The sequence below is a fragment of the Athene noctua genome, chromosome 9 (genome assembly GCF_965140245.1).
Source record: "Athene noctua chromosome 9, bAthNoc1.hap1.1, whole genome shotgun sequence".
NCBI lineage: Eukaryota > Metazoa > Chordata > Aves > Strigiformes > Strigidae > Athene > Athene noctua.
The window spans coordinates 21,770,102-21,782,486 of NC_134045.1; positions in this window are offsets into that span (position 1 = coordinate 21,770,102).

Genomic DNA, 12,385 nt, shown 5'->3' on the forward strand with positions numbered 1-12,385 from the left:
CAGGCCTCATGTTGCTGATCTCAACCCTCCTCTATCACTGAGGGAGGTCTAGATGTCACTTAAGAATTAGAGCTACCAAAACAGCACCAGAAATCAATGATGGATTTGAGAAAGCTATGTACAGGCTTGCCTCTTCCATTAATGAAAAGTCTTAGAAATGCTCTCATTTTATACCTGTCCCCCAGCCAATATGTGTTTGGCTGAGCTACAATTATCTGGTTAGATAGACATTAGAAATAGAAGCATTTTGTTCACAATTATTTGGAATTGCCCAGATGCCATCATGACTGAAAATTATTGCTGGTAGATGGGAGGTCAAGTTCAGACCTGCTGTCCTGAACATAAGAGCATACAAAAACCACGGATGTCAGAACTGGTTGCAGTTTGCATTAAGGAAAATTACAAATTGGAAAAAAAAAAAAAAAAAAAAAAAAGGATAATTAAAACCTTCAAAAACTAGTACCAAAAAAATGGCAGTGAAAGGCTGACAAGGTTATAAAGCTCCAATATCAGCCTGAGAAAAGAACCATATACAGGAACTAGAGGGGCTGAGCCAAAGCCTTCCATGCTCAACCTTGTCCATGGAGAGAAAATCGTGGGAACATACCACAGGGTAAGATAGATCAGTCCTGTTTGATAGAAGAATTCCATTTTTAAAGCACAGGAGATGGTAGAAAGAAGGAACACTCCTCCATTTTGACATGCAGCATTCCCATTGATTCCGACCCATCTTCTGTTAAATCGATGGCAGTCTGCCCATTGACCTCGACAGAGGTTGGACTGGACCCACAGGGGAATCAATCCCATAGGTAGTAAAACAAATGAAGGCGATGGATTTCTTCATGAGCTAGTCACCAATAGAATTAAGCCAGTCAAATAGAATCAGATAATGATTTAAAATTCAAAATAAAGATGTCTTTCTCCCTAGACCACACTTGTCTTCCTCAGATATATAGACATTCAGGACCTGAGCCAGCCTCATTCAGTGCAAGAAATTTAAATACTACAATTCCCTGTATTTTTGTGTTAGCTAACCTAACAACATTTGGTCTAGGTGGAGACTAACCGAATAAAATAAATATTCACAACATTGGGAATTGGAGCTCAGACAGGTCTTTAAAAAACCCAACTTGTATTTGTACTTTTTGTGTGCAACCTAATTAGACCAGAGCATCTTTAATTAAGTGTGTCAGCCCCAGTGGAAGCCACAGAGTTCAACGCTAATAAAGCTGATAAGGTTTTTATTTTTCAGACTTAGTTTATTTAATGCCTCATCCATGTTAAGCCAATCTGTAACATATGGGCAGTTCTCCCACTATGGATTTATCGTTTGGGTGTTTCTTTTTGTGAATTAATGCAATCAAACTCCTGCCAGTATTAATTATTTTTCTCCAAGAGCAAATCCCAGAATTGAAAACACACACACCTGTTATTTGCTGCATAAGCCATAGCATAACAACTGAAAAATGATTTTTAAAATTCTGGGAGAACCCAGAATGTTTCTGAACTGTGTAAAAGAGAGTTGGAAAAAGTTCAAGAAAATATTATTTAAATTTCTAGCCTTGCGAAACAATCAGTAGAGGTGCAACAAAACCCAATTCTATAGCCATGTAGAGGGGAACAATTATTTTTGTCTTTAAAAATCTCTCATTTACTATGTCTTTACTTAAAAAGGAGAGAGTGACAGGAAAACTAACTAACTACTGGAACAAGTTTTAAAGTAATGTGGCAAATTATTTATATTTTGGCATACTAAACCCAAACCCTTCTTTTGAAAAGGTGTACTTCAATCACAAGTAAAAGAACTTTAAAAGGAATCACTAAATGAAATTGTATAGCTTATGTTATCCGTCAGAGTAGGCAGTCCTTGCTGCCTTTATCTTCCAGCCCTACACCCCTGAGTAACATAACGCTGGTCTTGGATACTCACCTGGAGTCAGCAGCTCTGTGAAATCTCAAACACCCTCTCTCCTGTCTAAGCCATAAGACTGGGAACATTAAGTGCTAAATCTAAAACATTATTTCACTGCGTCTGGACTTCAACAAAGCCACTGATCATTTTCATGGTTCATTTGTGCAGATTAATTGGTTAATATCTATGCAATGTTTTGGAGGTGGAAAGTACTAAACCATTGCTCTCAGTTCCAATAATCCTCTGTTGCAGTCTCATCCTCCCAGCTCTGGGCTCTTCATCACTATTTTAAATTTCTTCTATTCCATACTTCCTCCCCTTGCAAGCAAGCTAATTACCATCATACATAACAAAGGAAACATCCCTTTATAGGGGGAGATGAACTAATAGGACTTTCCATTTCTAATTTTTGGCATTCCTTGATTACTGGTGCTACAGAACACTGACTGCAGAATTGTTCTTTTTGTTCTCCAGGCATATTAGTAATGCTGCTAGCAGATACACAACTGGTCAGTGCAAGACTTGCCAAACTTCATTGGTTCCTACTTTTCGCACAGCTCCTGTAAATCATGTGCCAAATAATGCCAACTCTATCTTCCCATATTCCCTGCACTGAGCAGGTGCTATTCTGCATGGAGAGCCATTCCTGAACTTGCATGTAGACTCTCATTCCTTCTGAAAGCTCAGTTCTTCTGTGAAGCATGCAGGAAGCCAACGAAAATGGAAGAACCTATTTCTTCCCGACTGCTGATTGCTTTTACTGAGGAAATTCAATACCTTCCTTCCTTCCTGGCCACTTCTCTATTCATTGCTTCCACCCTTTTCTTCCCACCTACCCATTTATATGTGGCTAACTTCATCTGCACATCCTGTTTGTCATAGAAGGTCTTGACCAAAACTTAAGTTCCTTGTAGAAGGGACCTTGTTCTCACAGGTTTTGACAGAGCATCCCCTACACTCTTTTAGAGCTGTAAAAATAAGGTCTTTCCTATAAATGGTTACAGTGAACTCCACAAGTCCATGATTTGCCTCATCCCAAAGTTTAGCCAAATCATACAGGATGTTGTGCCCCTATTCCACATCTTCAAGAATCTACTGTAAGCACCAAATAGGCAGTATTGACCCATGGCAGCAATTTATTTAGGTTTGCTGATGTTAACAGCATTTCTCTATTTTCCCCTTTTACTCTGACAAACTGTCAATAAAGCAAATCGTTCAAAAAATCTATTTAAACCCAGGCCCGTCCACTGATACTTATAAACCCCAGTGCAACCTCCAAAACTGATTTCTATCATTGCTGTGAGAAGCACAGCATCCTTGTATGTATTTATTTATTTATTTTTACTTGTTCCATTGCTGGTCAACAGAGTACTCCGCATCTGCTTTACTTAAACAGCAGAGATTCTCAAAGGAGGGGAAAAAATGTCTCGTTTTCAGGGCCAAACAGGATCTTGCCTCAGGTGTAGATTCCATCTTTCTAGGTGCATACAAGTACAAACTGCTGTTATGAGTGACAGATCTGTATAAACTTGCTATCCTCTGAACCTAGGATTCTCTACAAGGAAAGAATTTGGCTCACACAGGTTATTTGCTTGATACTGTTTTAACAGCAGGGACATTACTTCACCTCTTATTATTTATCTCAGGGATTCTAAAGCGAAGCAGCTGAAAAAAAAAAAAGTGCAAATACAAGGTTAGAAAAACAGAATAAGGAGAGCATGACCGCTGTCTTAAACTGTGGTTTGACTGTTTCTACAACCTTTGCAATCTCCCTTTGGAGTCCTGCTTTTTACAGACCAAAGATATGGGGGAAATAGACACTATTTTGTTTTGCTCTGCCATTTTTACCCCTAAAACAAGAATGTTATTTTAGAAATTGTATTTAGAGTTCTCTTGATTAGCTACACAATGAAGCTAAAAGCTGATACCTATACATTTATATATTTATAAAGGCTGGCTTAATTTATAATTAATTTATGTTATAAACACTTTTTTCAAACTAATTTGAGAAACAGGTTAAAAAGTAACACTGAAGGACAGTAAGGGCTACAGTCCTGAATTCACATGTTTAAAAAGTGTTCCCTCAGAGCTTCTGAAAAATCAGTGAACAGGAAAACTCAAACATGTATTAGTATCTGTCCCTCCTGAACCATGTAGGAGGCCTTTCAGGAATTCAGCTACAAATCACCCAGACAATATTCTCAGTAAGTTCTTTTTTAAAGCTGTCTTGTACGTCTGACCTGTCCCCTCCCAGCCTTCCCAAGACATGAAGGTATGTCTAAAGCCTGCTAGAATACAGAGTATAATAGAGTCTCTTCTATAGGAAATTTAAGCAACACTGGGAGATGGAAATCTCTGAAAATCAAGTAATCAAAGTTATCATATTTCTGAGAATTAATCCTCTCCCATTAGAAGCTGAAATACAGGAGAAAAAAAAAAAAAAAAGAAGCCCTCAAGAAGTACCTCACAAGCACAAGCCCAATATGAAAAAAAAAAAAAAAGAATAATCCATTTGGAAAAACTGGTCCAACTGGGGAAGTACCCCATAGGGAGAAGGCTTTTATCACTGGCTGATACAGGCACAGGCTTCTCTTAATGTCAGGACCTGAGAACAATTCATTGTGCATGAAGTTGTTACTTTCAGGGATTCTGTTTATTAAAATACTCAATCAAATTAAGTCTTTTCTAACAACAACACACAGAAGCCAATACTGATGTTACTAAAAAAACAAACAGGAAGGGAGATGGAATGAAGCAAACATACACAAAGGACTTCCCCCAGCGATTTCCATACCTGTTGGGAGGATTATGCCATTCAGGATGATTCTTTAAGCCTGAGCTCCTGCAGTCCTGCTACAGCTGAGAATTTCAGCTTTCCTTTACCAGTGAAATATGCTTCTAACTTGAGTGATTCAAGACGATCACTCATCTTGAATCACTCATTTGAGACTTGATGAAGTCTCAAATACAAATAATATTCTAAAATTCTCCAATGACATAAAGATTTTTTTTAAAATCCAAGTTTATAATGTTATTGGTGAATGAACTATCGCTTTTACTGTATAGGATTAGCAATAGTATTTTATACAACTAACCGTAATCATACATGGAGTGACTAGAACAACAACCCTGTCTCTATCAGTACAGATAATGACACTCCCAGGCACTTCAGCTGGAGAAAATGTCTGTGATCCCGACTTCTGTGGAGTCAACACGTGCCTTCAGGAATAGCCCTAAAAATGGAGGAAAGCCCCAATTTCTCAATCCATAAATTTATTCAAATAAAGGGTAAGAGCAGCCTCCAGGACACAGCAGACACACCTGTAACAATCTCTCTCTCTGCTGTGTCCCATTCACCCAGACCTGCTTTGAAGACTGAGGGGTCAGAAAACAGTTGAAGCTACCACGTGCTCTTCCCTCCACGTGAAATCCTTGCAGTAACAGAAAGGAAGGAGGACACATGAGCTTTCTCAAGTATTAAAGAGTTCCCAGATGTTCTTTTTTGTTTGCTGAGTGGCCCTGAAAAAGAAATTCAATTGGTCTCATGCAGGGACCTCACAGGTCATGAGCGTAAGAAAAAAAGCCCAGGTAAACACAGCCCCAAAACATCCTCAACTGTGCAGAGCGAAACAGGGGAGCCTGTCAAACCACACAGCACATTTCAAGCTGTCTGTGGAAACCCTGAAACAGCACTCATCTAGAGGAAAATACAAAACTGCTCTTAATCTCACCACTCCCCTGTAAACAGGGGTCCAGACAGCTGTTTAACAGCATATTGGGCTTCCTCCTATGGCTTTGCTGCCCAATATGCTTCTGAGCATTGGAATACTTTTTTGTTGTTCTTCATAAATGAAAGGCTGCCATTTGCCATATGGGCTGAGCCATCAGGGTCCCTCAAAGCCTGAAAAAAAGTCCTATTTTATATGGCATATAAATAAGCGTCTTTGAGTACTGAGGTCTCCTGGGCTTGGTCAGACCCTGTCTTTTGCTTGATCTCAGGGTAGGAGATTCTGAGATTTTATTTCTTGGCACCATACCACAGTCTGAGCCAGACAAATCTTACTTCTACCTACATTACACTCTAGTAGTTCTGCATCCATTAATCAAATTAACTAGGATGTGGCTGTTCAATTATTTGTTTACTTTTCTAAGAGTGCTCTGTAGTTATTTTTTTTGCAGCACGCTACAAGTTTCCCCTTTAAGTGCACACCACCACCCTTTTTCATGACGTGGCTGTGTATTTAGGTTTCCTGCTTTTTCACACTGGCAGTGTATTGCTCGCCAGTTAAGAATCACATCAGTTCAAAGATACCGTTCATCTAACATTAGTGCTTCCACCAGTGTGAACAGATCAAACTGGGCAAAACACACATCTCATGCATAATTTATTGGATTTCATATAGTGAGTCAAAAACTGTTGGTACAACAGCATAAACCCCAGCCTACTTCTTTAAAGACTCTCACTAGGAGATACAGAAACTTTGCCTTAATTTGTCTGAGAAGTTCCACCAATAGCCTGAAAAGTTTTTTTGAACCAAAAAGCCATCCTCCTCTGTCACCAAAATCTCCTCCTACTTTTCCTGCAGAAAGCCTTCACCTATCTAAGTACCTCCAGGGCTTCTTGCTTTTGATCCCAATGGTTTGTATCTGACTGATACCGAATATAAAACTCTTCAGGGGAGAATCTTTTGCTTTATGACACATGTTTTGTTTGTTTGTTTAAAAAAAGAACTAAATTTCCACACATTATAATAACCCGGAAAAAGAAATAAATCAGAAACAGAATCCTGTGCAGAGTTTTCCTCCCAGATGAGAGGCAATCAACAAAACTGAGCAGGGATAGCACTTATTACTTCACCAGAATAGTATCTCCATTGATTTTACCTGAAAACTGCTTATGTTTAACAGACTGACAAAGCAGCAGAGCGCTCTAAGACAGATGCATTCACACTACACATGCAGTCCTCAGTCGAGACAGGCTGAATCACAGCCCTTAGATCTGAACGAGAGCCACTGCAAAGCATCAGCAGCTTGGCCACGGTGCACATGGCAGGCTGTGAGCCATCACCATGGAGGGGAGGCACGGCCATGGGAAGGGGACCAGTACCCTTGCGTGTTCTCACCTGCAGTGTGGGCCGAGGAAACTCACACCAGTTCCTGTGCTTCTACTCCTCTGTGCAACAATTTGTCTGCATCTTGTTACAGATGGCACCCAAAATAATGGGGCTCAGGCACTGCTACCAGTCTACTACTTGCCTCCAGTCACTCATCTGGATTTGCTGGATTGTTTCTTCCACTTTCTCCCATTTTCACAATTTTATCTGGGCTTCTTACACATTAAGAAAGTTATTAGCTAACTGCTTCTAGAAAGCTCAAGTACCTTTAGCTAAAACAAAGGGAGAACAGGGCAGTAATTTGTGACCTTTATCTGGGATGATTCACACACTGCAGCCCAATTCTTCTGTTACTTTCCAAAATTAGTAATTCAGAAGGTGAGTTGGTCACCATTCAGTTCCTGCACTGAACATGACCACATCCTTTCCACCTCATTCCTTTCCTCCGCTGCTCTGCCTTACCCTCTGCCCTGACCGTCCACGCAAATCTAGTGTCGCTTTGACCTCTAGTACTGAATTGCTCCGTTTAAATCTCAGAAGGGAAGAGTTTTCAATCTGTAATGACCAGTTTACGGTCCAAGTCTCAATGTGATTTTAGCACAGAAACTCCCCCGTGTAATAGCCCTCATACGTGGCTGAATAATATACACTTGCCCACTCTGTGCCTGTGCTTCCTCTGACCCGCTATCTCTCTCCAAGCAAAGCACTCATCTCAGTGTCACAGTTTTCCCTGTGTTAAATAGAGACAACCAGATTTACCTTTTTTGAAAGGCATTTTTAGACCCTTAGGAAAAATCTTTAGGTGAGATCTGAGTGTTAGAGAAAGACCTGACACACTAACTCAAAAATCAAATAAACATGAGTTGTCATTTCTTTAAAAAAAAAGATAAAATCAAGACAGTTCAATTTCTGAATTTAAGCTTTCAGACAGGAAAAAAAAAAAAAAAAAAAAAAACCAAACACAAATACCTGACAAGAAAAAGAAAATTATAGTATTTTCAATAGTGAAAATATTAGGAGAATGAGAATGATAGCAGAGCATGTCACAAGCTAAAGGAGGTCAAGAGAGAAAAGAAACAACTGTGATCTATAATCAAGTGACAGGAGTTGGGATGCATAATGTGTAAATACATGTAATATACTGTATGCATTCACAGTGGCTAGATTTTTTTTCTTATTTAAATCATCTTACAATAAAGCAATATTCTTCTCACCCATCCATGAAGAAGGTTCATAAGGCTAATGTGAGTGATCACTTCTGAGACCACTGGCCTCAACTTTAAATGAATGCGACTTAGATAATGATTTCTCTCCAGCTTCAAAGTCAAGACTCTTCAAAACAGCCAGCAGAAACAGTACAATAGATCTGTTTTGAAGACAGAAAACAAGAATCACTGTTCATGCACTTTTTTTGCAGTCTCCCAGCTGCCAGACCCATTCATATGAACAATGTTTGAAGTAAACTACCAGCCCCAGATCAAGTACACTTGATGTCAAAAGTGACTGGCTGAGGCAGACAAGTAACGCTTGGTGCCTGAACTCCAGAGTCACAGCAGGGTTTAAAAAAGATGAACTGGAATGGTGGTGGATGAAAAAAACATGAGCCTTCCTTCCTGAAACCATCAAATGTCTCTGGAATCCTTGGAATCAATATTTCTTCATAGATGTGTGAAAATGGACAACTGAAACCTGTCCTCAGCAAATGAAAGTCCTTGTAGGAAAAGTGTATTAGTCCTTTTCTGGTCCTAGCAGGTCCTGGTACCCAGTAGCTAATTTATGAGAATTCTAAGAGGTTTATGGGATTTTTTTAATGGATCTAGTAAGTCAGAAATTGGTCAGAAAGAAGCACAGGTTAAGAGGAAAGTACTTTGAATTGATTATGTGATGGTCAAGGAAACTTTTTTACATATTTACAATCACTTTCCATAATCCAGAATTCCAACAGCAAGACCAAGAATGTTTCTGATACAGGGCAATACTTGAATTTCAACTTGAGTACTTTCCAGAGAAGGGGGATTACTCTGAAGTGTCAGGTCCTTTGCCTTTAGGTAGAAGCCCTGGATGGGAATCCTGTCCAAGAATGTTAGACATTAGAACAAGAAATTACAAGCACTTCGTCTTCTGAGTGACTTATTATGTTCCATGAAAGTAGTGAAATGCTCATGTTCTCTGTCCCAGACACTCTAGAGCAGGATGTTTTATTGAAGTGTTACGGTGTTTTCTTTCTGTGATTTATAACCTTACATATTCCCACATGTACTGAAAGACACTCAAAATACACAGGCAGTCTCCCATTTAATAAAAACCAGATCCTACTTCAGCTAACTGTATTACCTGAACAATCTCCATCTTAAGAACAACAATGAAATCAAGGGAAAAAACAAAAGGTAACCCCTTACAACCAGAGGATTAGATGACCACCTCAAGTGTTTTTTTCAGATCTCACCACAATCTCGCAGCAGGGGGCCACAACTTAGACTCAATTAGATAAGTATTGCTGAAGCTTTGATTTAAACTCATCTGTGACCGAAGATTAGACCACCAGATAAGTATTAAACCAAAGGACACCCTTTCCTTGTGTAGCTCAGCAGTATAAAACCAACCAAAAAGCAGCAAGAACAAGCGGGAGAACGTCTACACAGAAAATAAACGTGATTGGTTACAAAAAGAAAAAAAGGATTACCTTGAATGTAATTTACCGTGCTGTTAAATGCTTAACATACTTTTTAACCCAAAGAAAATCTTCCTGAAAAGGGTATGTTATAAATATTACTGTTATTTTTATAACTGCAAACTAAAAAGAACATGGGGAACAAAGAAGTAACAGAAGACATTAAAACAGAAGTATAAGGCCTCCTTGTCTTTCAGAGTTGCATTATTTTAGTCCACTTACCGTGTATCCCCCTACAGAGAACACTGGTTTAGAGGACCACAATATACTATATGGTGTAACTCTGAGCTTAAGGTTAATGAAGAATTAAGTACCTTCCATAGAAAAGCTCTTTAAAAAAATACAGAACAGGCTCCTCTCCTTACTCAGTTTGCTAACAGAGAAAATGAGCTGCTATTGGGTAATTATCAGTAAGCATATTTTAGAAAGGTTTTGCTAAGTTTGTGTCACATAATATTTAAAGAAAATTACTTTTCCAAGGGAACACTATTGGCCTTGTAAGGAACACAGGCTACACCAAAAAGAGCTCAGGCTCAACTCCACACCGAGTCTGTGCACAGCCTCCCAGTATAACCATCTCCACCAGAGAAAGGGGCCTTACAAACGCACCATTGTGAGCTGAAAGACAAGCATGGACAAACACAGAAGCCATGCTCAAGCCTCAAAACACCCCTCAGCCATATCCTACCAGGGAATTATAATTAAACTATTTCTGCCAGAGATTCTTGCTGTTGCCCTTGTTTGTGGGTTTGGTGTTTTATGTCATATTCCTCCCTTTCTGATAAGCATCCAAAGCAGTTGTCCTGCTAACTACCTAGGCATTTCCATTGCTTCACCACTGGATGATCTCAGCACCTTCCACTCCAACTTGATTCTCAGAGCTCCCAAATAGCAAAGGAACATCATGATGCTATCGCACAGCTAGAAACGCAGATTGAAAGGTTGAATTAATTGCACTTGGTCACAGATGATGGCTACAAAATAGGTAAAAATTTAACACTGAACCACAAGAACATGATTCACTCTCACTAATAGCTTCTGGTGGGTAAACCAGTAAGGTGCTGAGCATCTTCTGAGACTCGGTGAGACTGAGCATTTTCCAGCTAGACTTCAAATGCATGAAACTCATAGTTTATAAACTCGACAGTAAACATTTCTTTAATTCATTATTTTATAGCATTTTTATACAGTAAGCAAAAAAGTATTCCCACTTACTTTTCTATAAGACTATAATTAACTGCAATTTCATATGCAATAGAGAAGACTCACGCCTATAATCTCCTTTAGTCATACACGCCCCATTTCATATACATTCAACAAAAAAAACCTTCAATGTCACTGAAATTTTTTGCTGTTTTTTTCTTTAAATTGAAACAACAGGAATAGGCATATTCAAATTTCTTCTTAGTGCACACAGGTTTATGTTCAGAAATCCCATTAGAATAAATGCATATATCAAGGTACAAAAATATGTTCCCATGGAACTAATGGTAAATGACAAAAATGGAGACTGTTTAGGATTTAAAACTCCTCCAGCACCTCAGCACCACGGGGCACATTTCAAAGCTAACTGTACATGAATTTTCTAATTAAGTTCAGTTTACAATTCTTCTACTAGTCACAGGGGGCTTCAAATAAGGAGACTTAACAGTGATATGACTTGAGAGCCCATCAGTTACACCCATCAGAGGAGGGATGCCTACCCTGAAAATCAGCATCTTCAATGGCTGTTCCCTGCTCATGACTTAGGAACAACATCTAGAATGAAACGATAACTGAGAGCCAGGAAATTGATAGTTTGAGAATTTCCCTGGCTGTTTGGCTATCATGAACATCTCCCAATGCCATTAAACTGGTTTTACTAAAGAGTTCAGATGACACCTTTCCCTAAGATGTGCAGAGAGCAGAATTCCCAAAGATTTCATTGGCTATGTGTTGTTACTCACACTCAATGCAGAAGCGTACGGAATGGACGTACTCTAACACCATCCTGTACAACTAAGGATCATCCTCATTTATTCTTCCCCAACAAACCTTATCAGACCATTTTATTTCAATAGGAAACACTGATGCTCTCCATTACACCAGTTTCAGAAGGCAGCAAATTCATGGGTGCCAGCAGAACTGCAGCTGTTTAACACTTGTGTACAGAATAAGACAATGAGCCCTATAAGATGCTCAGCACATTGCAGGATCACTTCTGAGCATGATATTCTAGTGAACATTAAAAAAAAAAAATCTCAATTACAGTAAGCCAGACAGAAAAAAAAAAATTTCGTTTATAGAAGATTTTCTACAAGGGTGAATTTTACCCGTGTTCTCTGGGATTTGTACTAGCCACACAGATAGTGGATTTACACAGTAGATAAATTTGGCCTTTCTTGAATATATGCTTGACAGTGAGGAAAATTGCACCAACTCTACTAAGTTGCACAGTTTGTCCTAATCTATGTTTTATTCTTTCACATACACCTCAATTTGAGGGGAAAAGAAATAGATATCAGATGTGACAAGTGTATGTTTTTTTCCCCTGATATCTGACTGTTCATTTTGCCTTGGAAGGGCTGGAGCACCTTTCAAAAGTTTTAGCCCTCTGTTTCTGAGGAACTTATCCTTGTGGCATGTCTGTCAGTTTTCACAGTGCTCAAGCAAGTCTTTGCAATTTTCACATAATGGCAGTTGTTGACA